The following is a 26,257-nucleotide window of genomic DNA, read 5'->3' as shown; positions in this document are numbered from 1 at the left end:
TTTGTTGTTATTGTTTTTTTCTACTTCTTACTTCCATATATTTAGTATATTTACGCAATTTAGCTTGATAGACATACAAATAACAACAACAACAAGCGTGACATTGTTACGCATGTAGTCGCATATAAGTTATTTGCTGTTGTTGTTGTTACACTCTTACTCCCGTTATCTCATTTGTGGCAGCAAATTGTTATTTATGTAATTTGTTGTTGTTGTTTTTTTACCAAGTCACATTTTATATTCTAGTTAGATTTCACTTTCATTTGTCTCTTTTGCCTGCTCAATTACATAATGCGAATGTGTGTGCGATAACACACACGCACATACATGATATACATAGATATAGAAACAAACATATCTATGCGCTAGATATGCGCGCTTACAGTCGGTTTGTGTGTGTGTGTGTGTGTGTGAGTGAGCGCAAATCGGTGTATGAATGAATTTTCACATTTAAGCGAATTTTCATGTGTGTTTGGCTTTTGTTTTTGTTTTTGTTGTTATTTTTTATTTTTTTATTTCAATTTATTTTTTTTTCTTTTTCGTACTGTCACGCTTTGTTATCTTTGCCCGGCAAGTGGGGAGTTGTAGTCGGGCGAGAACTTGCATGACTTTACTTAGATAGAGTCTACACACAAACTCACCTACAAATAGGCTCACAGTAGATTGTTGCTGATAATTTAAGATTTGGTTAGGCGTCTAAGTAGGTAGGCATGCAGTTGCGGATATGCACATACATATTTACAGCGGTATGTGCGTGTGTCTAGCGGCGTGTGTGCGGCTATCTATTTAGTGCAGGAGTTATGCAACAGAAAAAAAGCGGAAATTTAGCAGCGCAATGCGAAGGTTTGAATGAATAAAAAAGCTTAGTTATTTATTAAGGGAAAATAATAATCATAATAATAAAAGAAGAAATGATGAATAGAAAGAAAAATAAGACGAATTTACCAGATTGCTGGAATGTTTTACAAATGTATGAAAATTTTACTGAATTGAATTGTAGTTGTATTCTTTACTTAAAAAGTTCAGTTAGTGAAATTGATATCTTACTCAACCCAAAAATGTTTGAAAAAATTTATTTAATTTTATTTCATCTCTATTGTTCTTAAAAGCTTTAGAAAAAAACATAAATTTTCGGAACTCACCTGGGCCATAAGAGACCAATTTTAAATACTTTTAGTCGATATGTAGAATCCATTATAATGCTCTAAAACTAAATATTAAAATTGAATAAAAATATTACAAAAAAAAAGCTCACTCACAGAGCGTTGATAAGCTTATAAAGGCTTGTAGCGCGTGATAACGTATCATATATGTACGTATAAAAAATAGCTTTAATCTAACAATTATGCTCACTTTAAGCATTTAAGTTTGCTAATAGTCCCAAGCTCAGTGCGATAAACTGCTTCAAGCCAATAGTGGGACTTAAAATGTCTGATACGAGCAAAGAACTTAACTGCTTGTGTGTATGCGTATATTTACATACATACAAACAAACAAAAATGACTTTCGCTCTCGTTGCCGGCACGACACGCCAATAACCTCAACAACAATAATACAAAAGACATAGACAAAAACAAAAACAACAACAGTGAATTAAAACAAACAAACAAGTGACAAACGCAGACAGATTTCAAATTACAACAATACAAATAAACAAACAAACGTATGCGAGCGCAGCGGAAATTTGCGAAAATCCAATATTTTTGCACAGTTACCGAGTGACTTAGATTCTTGAGCGCGCGCGTCAACTATACACATAGTAGCATGGCTTGTTGGCTTTGTAGCTTGTCTGGAGACTTGAAGGCTTGGTTGGTTGACTGTTAGACTGCTTTGCCTGATATGGCATACAAATACATTCATACATATAAAAATATACAAAAATATACGCTAACAGTAGCACAGCTGTTGGCGCAAAAAAAAAAAATTCAAATGGAATCAAAACAAAAACGCAAAATTAATTTTTGCATGGAAACAGTAAAGTTTAAAATGGATATGGAAGAAGTATAAGCTGAAGATGAGTCGAAAATGTAGGCAAAAAAAAAAATTTAAAAATAGTGGGAAAAAGTAAAAAACAATAGTAAATGTGTTAAAGCTGTGTTTATAGACACTTTGCCCATGCTCTTCAGCTCTTCACTATAATTAGTCAATTATCAAATTCTTTTTTCTTAACTAATTAACTCTTCTCGAGTGCTGCAGCAAATTAATCAAAAGCTCGGGATATAGGCGCGCATATAAATGTTTCTATGTACGAGTATATGCGAAAAATGTCGGTCTAATACTGTTACATGTATATGTATATGTGTGTGTATATCTTTTGTGATTTTGTGGCTTTTTTAGTATGCTTATCGCATAATTTCGTCCAGTATCTAATGCCGCGCAACAAGCAAAGTGTAGCGTCGGCGCCTTAGCAATTGACGTGTGTAGCAGGCGTAAAATAGGCACCTGACTCCAAACAAAAACAATAACAAAACAATTTTTGGTAAATATTTGCTTGGCATATTTGCTTTTTATACGTATGTATGTATGTCATCCCCCCCATTTCTGCTTCACTTTGGTTTTGCGAATTTGCGCTCACTATACTCGCATAATAGAGCGATTATCGCTTATTTGTCGAGCTACTTCACATGTCAAATATGTATAATAGTTAAGTTTGTTATTTTGTATTTATTGTTAAGGTCTACATACAAATATGCGTATTTGTATATCAAAGAGTGCGCTAGTTTCGGGCTCAATAACTGCTAATCATATCTTTAGTTGATGGAAAATATATATTTTTTTTGCATGCGTACACACACTTATACAAACGTATAGTTAGAGATATGAGTATTTATTTGTACTCTTGAAAGAATTTAATACACTAAAACAAAACAAAAAATTGGAAAACATACAAAAAAAAAAAAAAAGCCGCGACATAAATTATGATATATGGCGAAATTTGAATAAAAAATATTTAAAATAAGATAATATATGTATACATATGTAATATTTTCACACAGAAGCTGGAAAGCTTTCTTTCCACGAATGTAGTACATACGCAGCGAAAACACTTGAAATGACGGTCGAGCCTATTAAATTTTTTATGAGAGCATTTCAGCCTAGCCACGTGTGTTTACCTCATAGCCAGGCATTAGTAGTTGTCAAGCAGTGTTGTTGAAGTTAACGGTTAGCTAACTGTGTAAACTTAGTACCAAAAAGTTGTTGGTATGATGTTGTGTGCTTTCGTCACAAATTTTATTTTTTTTTTAAACTAATTTAAGCTATTGTTGTTGTTTAAAGGTGATGGCTAATAAAAAAATACAAACATAATATTTTGTTTCGAAAATTATGTTCTAAAATCAAAGTCTACCGCTTTGCTAAATCATGTATCAACAAGAAGTTTTGCGCTTTCTAAGTGGACATGAATCAAATATAAATAAAAAATAATAATTAAAAAAAAATTGCCTACATATCAGTCTGATAATAAATCAAAGGTTAATAGTTGGCTTAGTAAACGCAAATAAAATTGTAAATTTATATAAATATGCTCAAGTTTTACACGTGAATTTATTGAATTTATTTACAGTTTTCTAGAGTTGAGAAGCATGACAGTACAGAAAATTGTGATTTTTTTTATTAGGTTAATACTACACTTGAAGCAGTATTATATTGGATTAGCCACTAAATCTAGTATCAAAGAGGGATTAAATTACAAGACGTCAGATTTAACCTTAAATAATTGCTTTGTGGTGAAATCGTTTCGTAATTGCTATCAAAACAATACGAAATTAAATATAATTTTATTTTTTTTAACAAAATGTATAGATCTGGCAACGCTGCTTACTGTGATGATTCAAATGTATTTTAATTATATTTAAATTAGTGTAATTAACGCTGGCCTTAATAGTTGCGGAAAATGTTTTTTTTTATTTCTGTTGAGTAAGGTCTGAATTTTATAGAAAGAAGGCGAAAAAAAGTTTGAATGAACTTTGTAAATCTCAATCATTTGCGCACTTTTATCTTGTACCTGCAAATGTTATCGATGCCCAGAGGAGCAGTTATAAATGAAATCACAAACAGGCGTCCATGAATGAATGTAAATATGGATATCATCTAGACACTTATACATTTCTGTAATACACAGCATATTTGCATATTGTTCTGCAAATTGTAAAGGTTGTTTTTTTTTATTGTTGTTGTTGTTTTGCGATGTTTTTTTTGCGCCAATTAACTATACGTTCATTCTGGCGCTCGATGTTGGTAGTCACGTAGACACCAGCGCACGTTTTCAACGTAATGCAAAAGTGCTTACGAAAGCGTAACAATACGCTACATGCACGCGAATACAAACTGACATATAGACAAGCATATATCTAGCAGATCAAATTAAAAGGCGGACAGACGTTCGCTTATTGCTTTGGTGCTTGTGAGCATTGTCGTGTTCGCAAGTCAATTGACAGCAGTTTTTTGCACTATTTAAGTGCATGTTTGTCACTTGTCGGCGCACACTTTTAATGCTGGAATTTCACAAAATGCAGAAATTGCGATATTACAAATACAATGCGCTGCAGCTCTATTTATACAAATGCATTTACACGCCCATTCACACGCTCTAAACAAGTGTGATAACGTTTCTAGCGGAGGTTGACAAGCGTGTGCGCTGTGAGTGACGTCACGATGAATGTCACATTTCACTGAGCGTAAGAATAATCATGCCGGGAGGCACGTTCAACTAATTGTGCTTTCACCTCCACAGTGAACTTATAGCAAGGCAAAGTTTGCATATCAATCGTTCGATTCTTTAACGCGCTCAACTGTGACTTGCCATACAAATTGAGTAGGCCCAAAAAGGTTAGTCAAAACAGGTATCTATGGAAGGCTGAAACTAAGTGATAAGCGCGAACCCCAGTTTTCGTAATTAATTTCACTACTGTAAACTATCGTGAGAGGTGCTCAAGAGATACGTGAAGGTCGCAGTGAATATCTACAGAATTCCATTAAACCTTCTTCAGGGTTTAAGGAAACATTACGCTAATTAAACTAGATAAAACCTATTTAAAAGAACTCTTTTCACTTCTTGTGAAATCTGGAAACCTAAAAACCTCTCGTTCATACTCCATGGTTTCATTTTAAGAATCAAGTGGTCGTGAAGTAACAGCCTTCACGAAAGTTAGATATGTAAAACTTTCGATGCTAAGGGTGCCTAATTTAAGTAAATGTTCAGCAATCTGGTGCAATATTTTAGAACAATTTGGATCAGTAGATGCCTACAAGTTAAAAGCTTTTATATTAAACACTCTCAAATACATGCTGGATAAGCAGTTAAATACCTCTCTCTCTAGTATGTTTCTGGGTTCGAAGCCGGTGCATACAAAAATTGAAAAACAGACAAATCCTAAAAAATTCCAACAATTAATTATGATCTTTACAAATTCGTGAGCGCCAAAGCGTTGAAGTGATTTTTTTGCTTAGCTAAATCATTAGCGAATCAGCGAAAAAAGAAACCAAATTAATTAGAGTATACTATGTTGGGGGAATTTTCGTTGATCACTTTGCGTTGTTATTGTTTTTTGTGCGTTTTATTGATTTTGCCAGCCCACATTCGGGCAATCACGTGGTCCGACTAATGATTATGCGTTTAGTGAGTAAGTGATTTGCGTTTGATGGACAGTAAGGGCGGGCAAATGAACGCGCCAAGGAATTGTGCAACACACGAGTGCTAAGAATGTGTGCGGCATAGAGACAGAAACACACTGTGGTAGGCGCGTAGAGTGGGAAGTGCCGTAGTTGCTTACGCGCTGCGCTGTTGCTGACGTAACGTAACTAAGACTGAAATTGTTCGTGTTTTTTCTTTACGACTTGTTTCTTAAACTTTCGAAAGTACCTGCAAACCAAATTAACTCATCAATCCAAAAATAAATGACTGAGAAATATTTAAAAATAAATCTTGCATACTTAGTAGTGGTACATAGGATTTGAGTATTTTTTAAATAAATATTTTTTTTTTGTTTAAAACAGCTCAATATCCTCAATTTGTTTTTCAATTGTCTGTGGTAAGGTAATGCCGGCGAAATTGTCACAGTGACAGCTCTTAATGCGCGCCGTGACGTTGGAAATATATTATATTTCGCAAGCAATTTGTTGAGCGTAAAATTCAAAATAGTTGGCTGGGGGGTTTATATGAAAATGTTTCATATACATGTGTGTGTGATATAGTATATATATCTTTTATGATTTTTTTTTTCTTTTTTCTATAGTGACTTGTAGAGTTCATTAACATCGCTTGCTTATGTTATCACTTGCGCTACTCGCGCGGCAATATTTAATATAACAAAATATACAACATTTCCGAGCGCTCAAAATTGTTATATATGTATGTATGTTAAGTATATATTTCGCAATAGTTATTGCATTTAAATTTATGACTGCCAAGCGCTTTGACGGCTGGCATTTCACGCTCGTTCACCATGCTATCGGCGAAAATTTGGAAATATGTAGACATTTCTGGGAAAGATACCGAAATGTATATGTGTTTATAATTTTATTATTTATGTGCTGCTGTTTATAGTTAATTGAAGAAAGATTAGAGTTAATGTTAGAAAAAAAATATTTTTTTTTATTTTTGTATTATATTTTTTTTATATATTAACTATTGTTCGTCACAGCTTAAGCAATTCATAATTTAAATTACTTACATATTTTTATTTTATTCAGTGTTCGCGTTTTAGAAAGGTTTATAGTCTCACGCCATAAAATATTTTATTGCTTTTCCATATGAACTTACACAATTAAAGATTAAAAATATATTGAATGGAATAATTTTCAAGACTTAAAAGTCAACAATTCGTTTGATAACATGCACTCATGTTGTTGTTTTTAACTCGAAACGCATCTGAAATCAATCATTATAGCTTGAAGTTTGCTGAGAGACTGTCTTTTGTTTAAGTAGGGTGCAAACGGGAGGTCGCTTTTAAATTTTCACATAACCTAATTTTGATGCTGACATACAGACTTTAAGTCTGTCACTGTTTTGAATTTTTCAGCATTCATTGCTGCGTTTGTGGAGATATCAGCTGTTGAGAATGCCGTGCGCAAAGTCCAACAGATCTCAAATCAAATAGTTACATTTGAATTAAAAAAAAAAAATTTAATAAAAAAATACGGGAAAACAGTTGTCAATGTCACTTGAAGACGAAAAAAACTAATCTATTCATTAAAAATAATCCAAACTAGCTCACTGATTAAAAAATGTCTAAAAAATTTAAATTTACTAAAACAAACAAAAACCGGTCCAGTTTAATCAATTTCAAATATGGCTTAAATAAATTTAAGAGAAATTTGCATACATTTGAGCACAGGCTGTGTTGAAAAGTGAGTGCAAAAAGTGGTTTAAAGTCTGGTAGACGAAAAAACAAAAATTTAAAATAAATAAAAAATTATAAAAAATTAAAAAAATAGTTTCTGATTTTGGCACAGTTTCGAACAATATTTGCTGCTCAACTTGTCTAAAAAGAGGCTTAAAACAATAACAATGACTCATTTCGCGCCGATCTCAAAAGTTCATAATTTATAGAGAGATTTGCATATTTTTCAATCAGTGACTAACTAATTTGCGCTAAGTTTTTGTGCTTTGGCCGTTCGATCAAGTGTTGAATCGTAATGCGTTGACTTCTTTATGGCTTTATTATGCATTTATGTTTAGCACTTATTTGTGCACATAATTTATATAGAAATGGAGCGCTCGACGAATAATTTAGCGTAAGCCAAATAGCTTAATTTATGCGCGCCACCAGTCAACAAAAAAGTGATTGGGCAGCACTGTCGTGAAACACAGAGATAATTTGAGAATGCCGTTATTCGTTTTACTCGCATTTTTAGTTCGAAAACCTTCTATGCTTTTGTTTTCCAAATTTTCACTTTCGTGATTTTCACTTTCGTATGGCATTCTCTCTTTACTATTTCACTTATTTAATCCAACTGGATCACTGCGATCGCCGCTGTTTATTTTTGTTTCACTCGTGATTACTTTATAATTTAAATGTAATTGTATATGAGTTTATTTTGTTTTCGATTTCAATGCCACAAAGGTGCAACCGCAAACCAATGAATGCGGCAGAGTCAAGTAGCACTGATTGATCAGTGATCGCGCAGTGATCTTGCACCTTAAGCAGGCGAACAACCGAAATTTCGTGCGGCTGCATAAACAGATATCGCTGTGGCATGCAATTAACTAGCACTTGAGTTCGTTTCGTTTTTGGTGCAGTTATGAGAGCCTATAAGTGAATAAGAGTGGGCGAAGGCTGAGTAAGGAAGTCAGTTGCAGGAAATGCGCCTAAAATATGTATGTGTTGGCAGTGCTAATGGCAATGAAAGCCGACTGCTAACGGTTGTTGGGCGTACACTCAGAAAAAGAAGGTTTTTGTTTTTTAATTTAAAAACAAATATTTTTAATTATTTCAATATGAAATTTATGTAAAATATTTATTTTATATATGACACTTTTCAAACATTTTATTTTTCATTTTTTGTTTCCTTGCATTTCATTCAATTAGCAACCAAACAAATTCTTGCTGACAGCAAACATTTTGCGCTAAATATTTGTAGAGCTCGCAACAAACAACTGTTATATGAATTCAAGAACCAGCCGCATTTTAAATTTAAATTAAATATAATATTTTTAGCGCATTTGCATTGCTTTTCGCACACAACTCTCTGAAAATGCATTGCAAATGCTTGTGCCAGTGTGGCCAGCGTACTCAACTGTCAAGTGTGACACTTGAATTAGATGCTTGACCCGCATTTGCGGCGAAAAATCTGGCAAAAAGGCAAAAATGCTCATTTTGTGAGTTGGTAAAGAAAGTATTTGGATTTGAATGTCTTTTGAATAGATGGACAAGTGTGTGCAATTGCATTTGTGTAATGAAAGTATCCATCACTAGTTGGCCAAAATTAAGGCAAATTAAATTAGCAAATACAGTTGAACTTCCATAACTCGAACTTCTATAACGTGAAGTTCTCCATAACTCGAACTCTCCAATGAGCAATATAAGTCAAATTTAATACAAATTACCTTCCGTAACTCGGAACTCTCTCTAACTCGAAGTTTTTTTGTAGATTGTGGGGATTCGAGTTAGGGAAGTTCAACTGTAGTTATTTTTGTTTTTTGAATTGATTTATATAAAATATTGTTAATTGTCATTATGACTTGACTGATTTCTTTTATCAATTTCATTTTTCAATATTTTTTTTTTAATTGAACTCATATCGAAATCTACAAATTTGCCCAGTGTATTTACACGTTTTTGTTTGTTTGTTTGTTTATTTTTGCACTTGAGTCGCTTCTGCTTATTAATTATCAACTATCTCTAACCCATTGAACTTCCTGATGAACAGATACACAATACTTCCAGTAATTACGAATGATTTATATTTAGCACACAATGTTGTTATTGTTGTGAGTCAAAGAAATGGTGCTGCAGTATCTGTAAATTCTAATTACATCCATGTATACACCGATAAATAAGAGATTGCCATGCTTTGTTGTATGTATGTATAATTGCTTGTGGGTTTTCTAACAAATAAACAAAAAGTATTTTGACAGAGATTCTAAGTTTCTGGGAGTTAATATAAAAATAAATATTTTGAAGACGAAGAGAAAGTGAATTTTAATTGAAAATTTTCACTAAAATATTTGATGATATTAAAGAAAAATTAGAATAAAATTTTAAAATAAGTTTTTTAAAAAAATAATTCTAAAATTTTGAAATATTAATTTTCGAAAAAAATAAGATTTTTAAATTTTAGTTTTTGAAAAATTATTTTTAGAAATATTGAATTTCAAAAATATATAACATTAAATACATTTAAATATTTATTAGTATTTTTTCACTGAAAATTTTGCCGAAAAATTTAAGTATGGTTTTCTAAATAATTTTCGATTTGAAAAAAATTAATTTTTTTCTAAAAAAGTAAGCTATAAAAAATATTTCAACTAATAAATAGTATAGCTATAAAAAATATTTCAACTAATAAATAGTACAAAGTCGACTTGAAAAATCTCCGTTCCACCACATTGCTGCTACCTAATGTGCCTCAACTTGTGGCACAAGTATTTTTATATGGTACCTAGTACACATGGAACAGACTTTTGGTGTATACCGCTACATATTTACACATCTATGCTCAATACATTATATATATATATATCTCCATTTAGTTATGTTTGGCATTTTTAGCCGGAAGCAATTGCTGAAGCATTTAAAATATTCCAATTGCTTGCGGCGCATGAAAGGGTTGTATGGCGCGACAGGAGCCGATTCAAGTATACATATATATGCACATATTTACTATTTTAATTAAAGAAAGCAAATGACAAATTGTAAAAATAAGATTTCACGGGAAATTTGCGCTTCAGCACCTTGAAGGTGCGCCACGTTGATGAGTGCGGCAGCGAGTGTGTGGAAAACAAGAGGCGAGCAAGTGTTGTGCACAGTGACAGTAGAGATTTTTCTCAGAGCGCTGGCAAGAAAAGAAGGCATTTTTGCTGTAATTTTTTATTTTATTCTTACTCAGTTACGTTCATAGTCATTAGAAGAGAGTATTTTTGGCCTATTTATTTGAATCAATATATTATATTTAATGTATTATTTATGTATTTTTTGTATATAATATTTAAAAATATATATTTTTTTTATTTTTTCTTATAATTTTTTGTTTTTAATTTTCACATATTTTTACATAATTATTTTTTTTTTTGTTTAATTTTTCACAATATTTTTCTTTGAAATATTATTATTATCATTTTTGTTTTAGTTTTTTGTAAAATTTCATGAGCAGTTTTTAATTTTTTTTTATTTATTACCATTAAATAGTTTTTTAAATAAATAGTTCATTAATTTTTTTTGGTTAACATTGTCTGCTTAACAAATCAACTGACAAATTAATGACGTCTGCAACATTTGTATACATCTTCGCCATCAATTAAACATTTAAACAATAACTATATTTAACTTAAAAAAGCACTCACATATACATAAATGGTTTGTATATATACATATATATGTATGACGCTATATCTATGTGTGTGTGTTGCTGGTTACCTAACGGCGGTCGTTTGTTGCCTAGGCCCATAAAGAAAACTTTACAGTTTTGTGAAAATATGTTTTTATTTTATTTAAGTGCGTAAAATGCGTGCATGTGTGTGTGCGTGAGTGCCTTAAAAATACAAAAATTCATGTCTGCCTTTTGTCAACTCTTTGTGTCAGTTTGCGCTTGCAGCTTTTCATAGCTTTAATATACGCAATTTATGTAGCTTCGTATGCATGTTTATGTGTGCGTGTGTCATTTTGAATATTTTTCGTTTTAACTTCAAATTTAAGTGAGTTGTCGCCAGCTAGCCAACGAAGCGGACGCGTCCAACTGGTAGCCCACCAAAAGCAATATAATTGTGGTTGTGTGTGTATGCGTGTGGCACAGCATCTTCACATGCGACAGTGTGTGTACGCATGTATTTTATGCTCAAAGTGATGTCAAGCAAAGGTATTTAGCAACACCTAAACGTTTTCTCTTTTTTCCTATATTAAAATATATTTGTATATATGTATATGTATGTGTATGTATGTATTTCCTTTGCATCGACAATGTTTTCATCGATATGCTTTCGGTGTTGCGACGCGCTAGACAAAAATAAATTCACTTAAAATTGTTTTAACTATTTTAGTTTTTTGGCATAACCCCAAACGCCCCCCTAAGTGAGGCCCGCCACGCTACAAACATATGTGTTTACTTTTTAGCTTATGCGCCTATAAATATGTGAACATACATGTATATGTGTGTGTGAGCGTTCAGTAATGTTGTCTGAGTTGCGCGCAAACACCCCACAAATTCGTAAATAATTCAACGAAAGCATAGAAGTGCCGCATAAAAAATTACCAAAACCGAGAAAATTTTCGAAAACAAAATATCGAAGCAAAACAAGAAAAACGTATATCAAAACTATTGCACGCGCTTTCAATTGATCGATTTGCATCGCTGGCGGCAGGCGCGCGCATGCAAATACTCAATTGAATATCTGTACAAACGCGCGTGCACGACAACATATGCGCGCTTATCTACAACATAGCCAACACACGGCCGCCATGCCGACTCATGCAAACACATATGTAGATATTTGTTTAGTTGTTGCCACTTCATTTTCGCATTTATTGCAGTCTAATTAAAAGTCACGCACTTTGCGCGATGCCAGGAATTGCAACTGCACACAAACACACACGCGCGCGCGCTTATATTTGCATTAGCATCTAAATAAGCGCGCGCTCTCCGCTTGCATACCAAAACACATGCTCACACACATTTAGCAAAACAGCGAAAAGCCTAAACTATTATTACGCACTGTTAGCCACAATGCCACGCGGCCCACCGCGCTGCGCCCCTCTAATGCTCGCCGCGCGCAACATATCGCTCGCTACTCTATTTGTTGTCGTTTTTATAACGTACTCATCTGCATTTTAGTGTTTTTGCGGTTTGTCGTCTGTTGGCAGTTTTGGTTTTTAGTTGATGTCCATTGCCTGCCGCGTTGTGCCCTGCTGGCCCGAGCGCAGCCCTCTGGCATCATTTTCACACTCGCTGGCATGCAGTCAGTCAGTCAGTCAGTGGCATCGCTCTACTTTGCGCCATTAAACGACAACTGTCGGACGCGCGTCCCGCGTCCCCCTCTTGCCGTCTGCGTACGCTTTTCCCAGCAATGTCCGCGTAATAACAACGCTTGTCCCTTATCGCCGGCCTGCAAGTTGATTGCTGTTGTTCACCGTTAGTTGTGGTATCTATGCCGTCGTCTATTGCGCTGAACACCTTGCTAAACTCATCGCAACAATTGGTGGCGGCGCGGACAGCATCTCAGCGCGCTTGCATGTGTACGCTTGTTGGCGGGCGCATTCACATTCGTTCGCGTCTAATGTTGCGCGCTTCACTTGAAAAAGTTCGTTGTGCGCGTTCGTTTTTTCTGGTGGTTGTTGTTATTTTTATTTTTATATTTATATTTTTTGTGTTTTTCTTGTGGTATTTCCGTAGCGTTGTGTTTTTGGCAGTTTTTACCATTGTGGTATATTTTTGGGTGTCACTGTACATATTTTTTGGCGATTATTTAATTAATTTCCTCTTGATTAGACAGTCGGTGATTGCCCCACTTAGTAGAAATATATCTAAGAATAGCAGTGGAACAATGAACCTTGAGCAAGTGTAGAAGGTCTTTGAAGTGATTTGTATCTTCGCCCTTCAGTACATTCATGAATTGTTCGAAAACTCAATATTTTCATTTGCATAGATCCGGCGGAAGATCAAAATATTAGCCCTTGAAGTTAACATTAATTTTTTGGTTTTTAAATTCCTAAATTATTGCTTACACTCATAAATAATATATAACCTACCCGGTGACAGTTTGCATCACAGCACATGTGCATTAAAGATCTTGTTACCTAAAATTCTATTTAAATTGGTGAATCCTATATGTTCTGAGTGATCGGATCTAAGAAATAATGATTTGTAATATTTCGTCTTAATATTGTGACGAGCTTAACATATCTGAGCTTTTTGTTTATAAAAAGCTTTAAAAAAGCTCTGCTTTGAGCTTTCACTTTGAGAAAAGTAAATTTCAATACGGATTTAGCCTCAACAGCTGAAGTAAAAAACAGTATTGAAGTCGAATCATAATGAATAATGTTCCAAAAAACAATTGCCGCTTTTCACATGAGCTTTTGAGACCACTATATTTTATATTTGCTTTTATTTTCACCTTTTTGTTGTGTCCATCTTGTATAGTTCTCAGTGTCGTACATCCAAAATTTAATTGCTTTCAGTTTTATGTGCCACACTTGCATTTTTAAAATGAAGTGCGTAAATTCTGCACGCATACAGACCAACATATACAGGTCGTAAGCAACATTTATCGCTTCTTTTTTGTCTTGGTATTTTCTGCATTTTAGTGGGTCTTACAAATCTCGGCTGTCATTTTGGCGCAAGAAATATGTGTCACTTCGTACTTCGATAATTAGACAGTTGCTTATAAGTGAAATATGCAAGAATTTATGCAGTGATGCATTTGCATATAAATTTATGCGTTTTTGAGCACAGAGAGACATTTTTGTGTGAAGAAGTGATACAGCGCGAAGGCAGAGAAATTGCAATAAAATACAAAATTAGTGCATACTTTTATAGAGCAGTGTAAAGTAAGATCTGTACCTTTGGAGTGCTGTAGTAGTGAAGGTTTATAATAATTAATTATAAATAATTAAAATCATTTAATAAAAAGAAATGAAAATTGAGTAATAAATACAAAAAATAAGTATTCTACATTTTTTTGAAAGGTTGTTTGAAAATTATATTTTTGGGAAAATTATTAAAAAAAAATTTGAAAATTTTTTAAATCAATAAACTGTTTTTTTTTTACATTTTGGATTTCGCTTAAAAAATTATTTTGAAATAAATATTTTTTTGAAAATATTGTAAATTTTGAATTAGAATTTTTTTTATTAAGATTATTATTTTTGAATTAATTTTTTTATATAAAATTATTAAAAAAATGTAAATATTTTTTTAGAATTAAAATGGCATTGAATATTAAAAAAAAATTAAATACATGAATAAATAATAAAAATAACATTGCCTAATTCTATTAGTATTTTTGCTCGACAGAACTTTCAAATATGTCATAAAACAATTCGTTTTACCATACATAAATACCTATTATATATGTATATATGATATAATTTTTTTTTTAACAAAATAAAAGAAAACGCCGCGTTGTTTATTAATCGCACATTTCAAGCTACCGAACAGTGAACAAGTTGTGACATTCAAAATTTTAGTGCTTGGCAATTATTCCAAACAATTTGATTTGTAGCAAGCCATTACAAAAATACAATGAGTATGCATAACAACAAACATACACAGCTATACACATACATACGTATGTGTTTAGATATTAATTTAATTGTTGAAAATTGTTGTTTTTGACCTGTTTTTGGCTCACATCTAGCGAAAAATGTGTGTTTTTCAGTGAGATTTAAAGCAAATTTATACAAAAACTTTTAATTTTTATTTTTTCAGATTTTGATTTTCATATTGTTGCTAGTAAATGAGGCGACAAAAACGCATGCACACACTGACATAACTGACTGCAACTAGATTATCTAGTAACTATTTAGTCGTTTTTGTGTTTTCCAGCCTATTTCGTACATTGAATGCAAGCCATTTGAATTTATTCATTTTCATTTATTTCTGCTATTTTCGGAATTCAGTGGGCGCATCTAATTAGTGTAGACAATAAAAAATTTTAAATATTCAATTAAAATAAATTAATAAGTTGAAAACGGCTGACAGGCGCTGTCAATTAGAGGCGGGCAGGCGGGTTGAAAAACGAGAAAAAAAACCTGAAAAATTAAAATAAATATGAAAATAACAAAAACAAATTATAAATATGTAGTAACTTTAAAATGTGTATATATTGTATCATATACATACATATGAAGATATATAACTCTATATACATACATACACACATAAGCGCCTGGGTACGCAACATTTACCACATGACCGAGTGAAAATGCACTAAAGTAGAAAAAACAACTAAAATAACTACCAACAAAACGACACATCATCACACGCATACATACATACATACACACATAACTGCAATTGCATAATCCGTGAATTTTTAAGTTTTTTTTTTTGGAAAAATATCACATTTCCAACTCAAATAGTTGAGCAAACAAGAGTTGAGGCTGCTGCTACTACATACTTTATTGTTAAGTCTCATTTGTTGTTGTTGCTGTTGCTCTTGTTGCTATTTTGTACTTTGTTACTTTGTTTGTATGTAGGCACATAATATGGGCTCTTCACAGCTCCATTGTTGGCATATTTAGGTTATGTGTGCATATGTTAATTTGTCCAAATCAGCGCATAGCAACAATAAAAACAACAACAACCATTGTTGTCAAGTCAAGTCATTCTATTGTCGAGAAAAATGTACAAAAAGTTGCTAATGCCAAGCACTTTTCGGCCACTGCACATAAACACACACACACACACACACATTTCATAAAGCGAAAATATTTCAAGCCATTTGTGTGCGACAGAAATTAAGTAGCTTCGAGCTAATTACCAAATGCTAGTCTACAACTATTTTCTAAGGCGAAAAGGTGGTTAACAACAGGAAGGTCGTCACATGGGTGGCACTCGCAATTAGGCTGAGTTGAGATGAGACGAGTAAAGGGCGTGAGCAAAAAATTAAAGAGAAAACGGTACAGCGCTGTAATAACGGATGTGTGGAAAAATGTTAGACAGATTAAAATGAAGAAATTAACAGATTATACTACAAAAAAAAATAAAAGTAAAATAAAATAAAATAAAATAAAATAAAATAAAATAAAATAAAATAAAATAAAATAAAATAAAATAAAATAAAATAAAATAAAATAAAATAAAATAAAATAAAATAAAATAAAATAAAATAAAATAAAATAAATATTATTCTTAAACAAATTCAGTATTTAAATTTTTTCATAATTTTATCATGCAAATTTTTATTTTAATTTCAATTTACCCGAGTTTGAACATGTTGACGTCTGTTATTGTTTGCATCATCTGCATTAACTTCAACATTTCAAACTACTTTAGTCAACTACTCAGATGCATTTAATTAGTCACACGCAGTGAAGCCACTCATTTGCCTTCCGGAGTCTGGGTGTCAGTCAAGCGCTATTTAATGAATAATGAAAACTCAAGCAGCGCTTATGTCTCAATATCAAACTGCTGCCTAATAACAAGAGTGCCTGTATTTTATTTTGTTATAATTTTAACGTGTTTTTATTTCTAAACTTTTTTTTTCATATTTATATTTATTTTTTCTATACTTACTCCCATTGTAATTTACATTTGTTATATTTTAATTTTTATTACGTTTGCCTATTCATAAATTTACTGTATTTTAATTTTGGTTTTGATTTTAATTATTTTTTATTTTCGAAACTTTTTTTTCCAGTTTCCACTCGACTACAGCTCCGATTTCATTAACGCGCGATTCACGCTTCACTTTGGCGCGCCGCCACCACGAACTGATTTCATTTAAATTAGTTTTACTTTCGGGTTTTCGAGGCTTTTTTGGTGCACTTTTCGTTTTCGTTGTTTTCGTTTTTGCTTTTTTTTTGTAATTTTCTCGATACAAATTTTCAGGAATTTAGGTTAAACAGGTTTAGCACTTGTTGCTCACCCAGTCGTGCATACATAAGTGTCCACGTGTACATATGTATGTAACCACAGATTATACAAAGTAACGCTGGTATTGCATGTATCTGCGTCACATTTTCGCTGCACAAAGTTCGGTCGTTCATTAGGCGGCGACGGCAGCCCAGTCACTCAATGATTTGTGCTGCGACTCAGTCATTCATTTCGACAATACTTGAATGCACAATTGACCGACTGCCGGCAGCTCTCAACTCACAGATCACAGCTGACTGCCTAACCGGCTAGCCAGCAGTGCGGTACCACCTTCCGTGCCACACATGCATGGCTTGAGTGTGTGTTTATGTGGCTGTGTGCGCCTGCCGCCCCTCCCAGCGCATTTACAGTTCATAAAATGTTGGTCAGTAAGTGAAGGTAGACAAAGCACACAATTCATTTACGAGTATTTCTTGTAGCAAGTGTGTGTTGCTGTTATTGTTGTGGCATGCTGCTTGCTGCTTGCTGCCGGTTGCCAGTTGCCATTGCGTTTGTTCCGCAATTTCATTTGTCTCGATTTTTGGGCAATTTCCGAGCGATTACTATAATTAAATGCGTACAAAACGAGGAAATTTGTGCAGGCATTATAATTAGGCGGCTGGCCGAGCCAACGCTGTACTTATGTGTGCGGGCAAACATACATATACATATGTATATATGCATGTTTACATAAGTACATACATTTAAGTGTTTTTTTTATTTGAATTTTTTTGGATTTCATGCTTTTTGGCTTCGGTTTTGCTGTATATACATAAGTGTGTGTTGCAGGCGCTGAGCTGGAAACAAGTGCATGTTGCATGTTGCATTTAGCTTGATTACTTTACGCCAAATTGACCCCAAAGCTTGTGCTCGGTCTAATTTGATAATTTAAGGTTATCGCTTCATTTACATTCACACACACACACACACACGTATGCAAATACTAACATACATACACACAAACAAATTGAATGTGAGTAGTAATGGCTTTAAGACCGCCGCTGCGGCGTTGACGTTCTTCCAATCAGCTGTGTTGTTTGCTTTTGAATTATTCTGCTTTTTAACTCATTAAACGTAGGCGTGGCACTCTTCGTTTGACCGAGAACTGTCAGAACAGTTAGTGAAAGGATTTGCTGTCAGTACTTCACAATTCACTTCAAAATTATATATTTCCGCAGATTTGAACAGGGGAAAGCAGTTAAGGCCAGAAATCAAGGTTGATTTTAATTTGTTTTTTTTTTTTTTTTTTTTTTTTGTAATTTTTTGAGGAAGGAAAGTTTGGTCTGATTTTTTTTTTCGTAGTTTGTCAAATAGTACACACCCTTAACTTTAAAGTAGAACCTTGTTCGACGTTGTTCATAACTTATGAAGGCTGGTAATGCGATAATAACAAAAAATAATTAAAAACAATTATTCTATTATCGATATAAGGTGTTCTTGATATTCAGATGTCTAATGTCCTTTTCAATATTTCATATGTTCATAATATAAATATTTTACATTCGACCTTTCGACCTCTGTATACCCACTGCTAGTTGAAAAAAAATGCTTCTTTGTCCATTAAACATACTAAAACACCTACTAATATTGCCTCACTACTTTCTTTGAATTCTATACAACAACACTCAACGTCGCCCAGATAATAATTTTCTACTTAAATCCACTTAATTTACGCTTTATGGTTGCCACCTAAAAGCCCAATTAACTTAACAAAAGCAATTTATTAAATTAAAAGACACACTTTAAAAGCCATTTGTGCGCGAACAAATAAAAAAATAATAAATTTATAAAACGCAACTGATAAACCACGCAACCCGCAAGCGTAAAAAATTCAACGAAACTCATAAAAAATATAAGGAAACTATTTAATTCGAGTGGCATTCGACGATTGCGTGCGCGCATGACAACATGTTAATTAAATTGTCGCGGTTTATAGGCAACAACAACAAGAGCAAAAACAATTTGTACGCGGTTGTAGCGCTTTTGGGTGTCACACACACCTCCTTGCTGCATTTGCCGGGCTTCCTGCCTGCCCTGTCGTGCCTAATTTACAGTTGCACGCTCGCTTTTCGGCTTTAATTGAAGTTTAATTGCTTGCAGGCAAATAAAAAAGCGATAAATACAAACTTAAAGTGGATTTTGATTAATTTGTATCGTTGCAATAAATAAAGGAGCCACCAGTTATTGGCGTGGGTGGGGGAGTACAGAGAATGCCGCGTAATTTTTGAGCGCGGATGGTTTTAAGTGCTTGAAGTGGCAACTGCGGCCACTTGAGCTTTAATGTTGAACTAAAGGCCAATTACATGGCCACTTTTGTACTCGTACAAATGCAAAAGTGGGTACTTAGGTGTTCGAAAAATTTGGGCAAATTGTATTAAAAGTTAATTTGTTTTTTAATTTCTTCACTGTGAGGCGCTTAAATGTGTTTTAGTGGTTTCACTGTGTCTTCTTTTTCAAAATTGTTGTTTTTATTTTTTGTAAATTTCGTGGTTCGTGCGGTGCGTTTTGGCGACGCGCCGGCGCACGTTTGCCGCATAAAACCGGCAAAGTTTTCGTGTTTTTTTAGCCAAACACTCGACAGAGCAACAGCAAAGTGTCGCCAAAAGTGAAGCCTACAAGTGGTGTAATAACAAACTGCAACAACAAAAGCAACAACATATAACCAAAAGCACGCGCAAAGTATGTAAATATAATACTTTTAAATGATTTTTTTTCTGTCCCTTATGTACTAATATCCTCTATATGTATCACAAATGTATATGTGTTTGTTTTTGTGCCACAAATAGGCACTTGAGTACTAAAACATTTCAATTGACAATGTGTCTGTTTTATACTTTGTTTTTTCGATTACTTTATTATATTAAATTGTTTTTGTTTTTGTTTTATATTTAATTGAACTTTTATTTTTTCACTTTCCATCATTTATGCGTGTCTCTGTCACTTGTATCGCATTTCAATACGTTTAGTGTTGGCGCAATGGTGCCAATGACCTTAGGTGACAACATGCCACACACACACACACATACAATACAACACATTACAAATACAAAACAAAAGTAGCAACAACTACTGCCGGCATTTATCAATTTAAAAATAAATTACACGTAAATCAACGAATGGCAACTACTCAGGCGACAATATTGGTTTTGCGAAAAATGCCAAATATGCATACAGACACAAACACACGCACATTAGCACACAAAGCACTGGCGAATAGCATAAAAAAGTCAGCTGAAAATTAAGTGAACGCGAAATTGATGCACTACATAACTGTCACTTTGTGTCACTTTGGCGCGAGTTATGGGTCTTGGAGGGCACAACTTAATGGCACGAATAATTATATATGTATGTATGTATATGCAAATGTATGTATGTTTGTAAATAAGTAAGCGCATAAATTACTTCTCGAATACTTCTGGAAAGTTAAACTGAAGTACAAGCAGGTGCACGACACTCGAAATATTGTATTAGCTAGGCAGAAAAGTCAATAAAACGGCAACAGCACCCACTCAGCCCCCTTTGAGAAGTCAAGGATATTCAATGACATTCGATTTTGCCACTTTGCGTGAGTGTTTTGGTGAAAGGTCTTCTCGCCTGCCACAGCTGATTTGCACATTTCTGGCGTTAGAACGCGCAATTACTTAGATGGATTTTAGAAATATATATGTATGTGTATGTATATATGTATGTATGTATATATATATATATGTGTGTGTGTGTTGTCATATACGCATATATAGTATGCGCATGCTTTTATATTATTGTTTTTCCGCATCAACATTATTTAATTGAACGCCAGGTGTGCGAGTGGCGTCAGTATTTAAATGCTTGTCAGCCGGTGTCGGGCTGCATAAATTAGAGAAGCTCAAAAGTGTGCGTTGCTTTCTTTTCTACAATGTTGTTTATGGAAAATCGGCGATTGAGTTGCAGTTTTGCAGAAAAAAATTTACATTTTTAATGGTGTTTACGAAAGCTGTTGTAGTACTAGCAAGCAATATGTGAGAAAAAAGTTGAATTCAATGGTTTAATAAACCAATGGAGTGTTTAAATTGCAAGAAAAGAAATATAAAGTAAGGTATGGATATTAAAAAAAAAAATAATAATAAATTTAAGAAAAAATATATTTCCGATAATTTTTTTAATTTTTATATTCATAAAAATATATATTTTTTTAATATGAGCTTTTAAAATTAACATAAAAAATAAAATATATTTTCCGATGAATTATTTTAATACTTGTATTTTTAAACAATTTTATTTGTTTCGTGAGCTTAAAAAAAATAAAAAAAAATTTAATGCATTTTATAATTTTTTTTATTATTTTTGGTGTTTTTTTTTTGATTATTGTAATATTTTTTATATAATCGTATAATTGTATATATTTTTTTTTGTAATGTCACTTCTGCTTTTCTGCTCAAGAAATTTGATTTATCGTTTAATTTTTTTACAAATTTTGGTTTAATTAAAAAAGTTGAATTCAATGGTTTAATAAACTAATGGAGTGTTTAATTTGCAAGAAAAGAAATATAAAATAAGGTATGGATGTTAAAAAAAATAATAAATTTAAGAAAAAATATATTTCCGATAATTTTTTTAATTTGTATATTCATAAAAATATATTTGTGTGTTTTTTTTTAATATGAGCTTTTAAAATAAAAAATAATATATTTTCCAATGAATTATTTTAATACTTGTCTTTTTAAAAAATTTTATTTGTTTCGTGAGCTTTAAAAAAAATATAAAAATTGTAATGCATTTTATAATTTTTTATAATTTTTTATTATTTTTTGTGTTTTTTTTTTATTATTGTAATATCTTTTATATAATCGTATATTTGTATATATTTTTTTTTGTAATGTCACTTCTGCTTTTCTGCTTAAGAAATTTGATTTATCGTTTAATTTTTTTACAAATTTTGGTTTAATTAATTTATTTTAATGGTTTTTCTCTTTGATTTTCTATTAAATTTTTTCGATTTCTCATTTTTAATCCTTTTCAAAGCTAATACCCACGTTGCTGACCAACTTCAAAGCATTTTAATATTTTTTTTTTCACAAATATATTTTTTTAATTTTTTTCTCTTCATTTTAAAACATTAAAAAGTATAACGAACATTAATTCTGACAAATTTACATTTCGGCGTAATTCTTCACGAATTCCTCGAATTAATTCTATTATTTATAAGTCTATTGGCTTTACACTCTTTTGTTAGCGCGCAAATAATCCTTTGAGAGAGAGACACTCTGAGTGAACTGGCGCACAAGCGACTAATGCAACGCTGCAATTAAACCGCCTATAAATTGCTAATGAAATATTTATGTGCTTTTGTGTCTACAAAAAATGTAAAGTTAACAAAAAATGTGATTTTATTTTCGTAAAAAAAATTGATAGAAATTGCGTGCAATTGTTGAATGCCGTTGTCAGCTGACTTGTTAACTGACAAGTGTCAAATTAAGCAAAAGCTGATGTGACAAGCTGTCTGCGGAAATTGAGGGCAGTTAAGCTTTACGAACATATTCACATATTCACACATTCGCTTATTTATAAATTTATTAGCGAAATGGAACAATGTAGCTACCAATAAATATTTACTACAAATAACAGTAAATTATATAATTGTATTTGTATTCTTTTAATTAATCTGGCATATACTAAATAAGTTTATAAATTTTACCAACAAATTTTTTTGTTTCAAAAACGTCTGAAATTTTTGGTACACGAGTCACACTAACCAAAAATATATATTAAACATACTCTCTCGAGCATTTGAAGGGTGTGGAAAAATATGATTTATGCACACTTTTGCTCAGCATATTTTTAGCGAATTCTTTTTAAATAAAATTTCGCATAATTCAAAATTTTTCCCGTTCCTTGAGCTATACATGTCAAACGCTCTCTGCGTCTGTGTTGAGCCCATTGACGACAAAGCTACATTTTTATGCGCGATTTACCTACGTTCTACTCAAAAGATTAATTTAATTTTTGCCGAGTGAAATGAAGACATTTTTGTTTATTTTTTAATTAGTATTTTGCCACATAGTATTTTTTTGCGAATATTTTCTATTGGATATCCTACATTGTATTGTCAATAGACAGCCGAGAGCAACATCAATGCAAGAAAGAGAAAGAGAGAGCGAGAGAGAAAGTGAAAGAACAAAAGAACGTGACGCTGATCGTGTGATCGTTATGGTGCCTTTTTTATTGTTGTACGCATTTTTGTTTAGCGAAAGAAATAAAGAAGTGAAAACATTTAAAAGTCGTAAAATTCCATTGGAAAAATTAACACTTTTGCGGCAATTTAACCCTGTCATTTATGCGATAAATTTGCGAAATGTGTGCAGAGTTGAGAAGATTGTCAAAAAAGTGAGGTTAAATATCAATTGACCGTTTAATATGTTTTAGAAAACTCAAAAATGTCGTCGAATGGCTTAGAAATTATATGCGGTTCTTAAAGTATTTTATGTTTATGTGAAGAAGTATAAAAATTTGATAAATATATTAAAGAAAATAAGCTCGCTATGCTTTTGGCATTTGAAAAATCATATGACAATCATATATTTTTTTCCTTAATTTTTTAATGATATCTTTTTAAATTTTGGGGTTTTTCTTAAAGAAATACAGTTTTATGCTAAAACAGCTAATTAACTTCAATTATATTATACATTTGCTCATATATAGTATGTGTAGATCTATCGAAAAAAAATATTTCTTGATATGACGTCCGATATGTCACATAAATTCCATATTCAAAAATGCATATAAAATTTGTTGGTGCGTCAAATCGAGTCATTTAAATATTTATTGGTTCAATTTAGAAAACCACTTTGACAACGTCATAAAAGCCGCAATAAAACACACTCACATAACCGCATTGGTATCGCAATCACTTCTTTGCCGAAAAAAGTGAAAAAAAAACAATGCGAAAATGGATTGCGAGTCATTAGACACAAGAAAAATTGCAAAAATATGCTAATCAGGCAATAAACTGATTTGATTTTTTTTTACTTTATTTCAACAGTTAATTAGAAAAAATATTAGAAATACTCATAAAATTCAATGGCGGTTAATAGAACTCGCTTTCGACTAGGCGCTTAAGATTACTGTGGGTTATGATTTTATTTTATTTTTTTTTTTATATTATTGTTGTTGTTGTAGCATTAGTTTATTCATCTTTATTTTTAGTAATTGAAATTTTCTTATTTTTTTTATAAAATAAAATGGATATTAAATTGTGTACAAAAGGTGAAGAACAAAAATAAAATTCGAATTTTTTTAAATACACGAAAAGTGCAAAAAATCCTCTTCAATTAATACAAATGTCTCATTAGAGCAAAATTGTTTGCTTGAGAAATTTCAAACATTAATTAAATGAAGTCACAGTATTGATAGCTGTGACGGGCAAACAGCCAGCGCACAAGAGAATACATACATGTTGTAGATATGTATGACGCTTACTGCCGATGTTTTTCAACAAAATAAAAATATACAGAAATAAACCAAATTATCTGACAGCAATTTGACTAGAATGACAGTAGTTAATTTTTTAATTTCATATAAATACTTAAATGCAAATATATTTGCATGCGATATTTTTCAGATTTATTTTGCGAATAGCCTCAAATATTGCTTATTAAATTTAAGAGAGATAATTGAGATAAAAAAAATAAAAAATTAAAATAACGCATGCTACAATTAAAAAAAAATAAATCGCATGCTAGAAAATAGAATATCAACATAAAAAAAATACAAATAGGTAATTGTAGCAGGAAAAGCGCACGCTGTGTTTCGATTGCTGAAATAGAATAGAGACTAAAGATTGCGCAAGGGAAAGCACATAAGAAAATAGTGGAAATGTAGGCGCACAGCGTGTTGCAGCAGCTTTTATGCAACAACACATCGATGCGCACGCAGCAGATGCTTGCCAACGATAATTGTGTTCTGCTGACGCCACTGCCAAAGCTGTTACTGTACTATGTTGCACACTTGTGCGTTGCTGCAATTGTTGCTTGCATATTTTTGTTGTTGCAAAAAGTTACGCAAAAGTTGCGTCACACGCGTGTGGAAAGTGAAAATCGGCTACAGCTTATTTTTGGGTAAACAATAGTCCTCAAGAATACATACAAATATATATTATAATATATATATTTACTTATATAATTGTGTTCTGTGTGCAAACGCAAGAAATCACGCTAAAAAGCTCAAGAAGTAGGAAGTGTCTAGCTGGCTCTCTGTGTATGTGTGCATGCGCTAGTGTGGGTTGGTGGGCACAACACAATAATTTGTAGAAAACAAAGGTCGCAGCGCCGCTGTTCTAAACTGTGTCGAAGACGAAAATAAATGCATAAATGCACCATTCTACACAAACATATTTGTTTTTGTTGTTATTGCAGGCGTTTTTTTCTAGATTTCGTAACAATTTTGTTTTCAGCTGTCAATGTTGAGGAAGTTTTTCTTTTCATTTTTGCTATTTTTGTAAAAAATCAAGTGCAAATGATATGCGAGACCTTTTGGAGAGCGCTCGAGTTTCACACTCTAGCTAACATTTCCGGACATTGGAGTAACTGAATGTGTACACTTTAAGACTGTCTGCAATCACAGTGATTTATTGTTGTAGAGACATTTTCATGGAAGTATTCAAATCTTTTTTTTTTTTATTCTAGCAAAAACAACTATGTCACTATTTGTTGCCTAAAAAACGGAATTTATATTTGCAATTAAAAATGTAGAATAATATGTATATATCAAACTAAAAATTTCATAAAATCTCTGCCTAAATATAACAAAGTTTTAAAAAAATTAATTTCCATTGTTTATCGCATGATAATTGTGTGTGACATAAAAATTTTCGTTTTTACGATGCGTATCCGCATGTCTTGAGCATGGCAGTGCGCCATTTGTGCAACATGCTGCATTCAGAAAAAATTAAAATTCTCAATAAAAACATGAATATGCGCGTCAAACGATACTTGCATTATGCGCGCCCAATTCTAATTCTAAACGTGGCATGACGTCTATATTACAAGGCGTCCGC

At 32.4% G+C, this 26,257-nt stretch overlaps 1 protein-coding gene across 6 annotated transcripts in view; it reads left to right on the top strand.

Annotated features, from left to right (window-relative positions):
* LOC105214123 (serine-rich adhesin for platelets) overlaps nt 1-26,257 on the top strand; it is a 143,761-nt gene that overhangs the window by 5,720 nt on the left and 111,784 nt on the right. For 4 of the 6 annotated variants that reach the window (XM_054236014.1, XM_054235999.1, XM_054236007.1 and 1 more), the window contains one exon: nt 17,012-19,905. The exons of the other annotated variants lie outside the window; for them this stretch is intronic. The gene's annotated coding sequence lies outside the window, so the exon portion shown is untranslated. The remainder of the gene's footprint in view (nt 1-17,011; nt 19,906-26,257) is intronic. 6 annotated transcript variants of the gene reach the window in all.

This window comes from Zeugodacus cucurbitae, chromosome 2 (genome assembly GCF_028554725.1).
Source record: "Zeugodacus cucurbitae isolate PBARC_wt_2022May chromosome 2, idZeuCucr1.2, whole genome shotgun sequence".
NCBI classification, from domain to species: domain Eukaryota; kingdom Metazoa; phylum Arthropoda; class Insecta; order Diptera; family Tephritidae; genus Zeugodacus; species Zeugodacus cucurbitae.
This window is presented reverse-complemented; position numbering and strand designations above follow the sequence as displayed.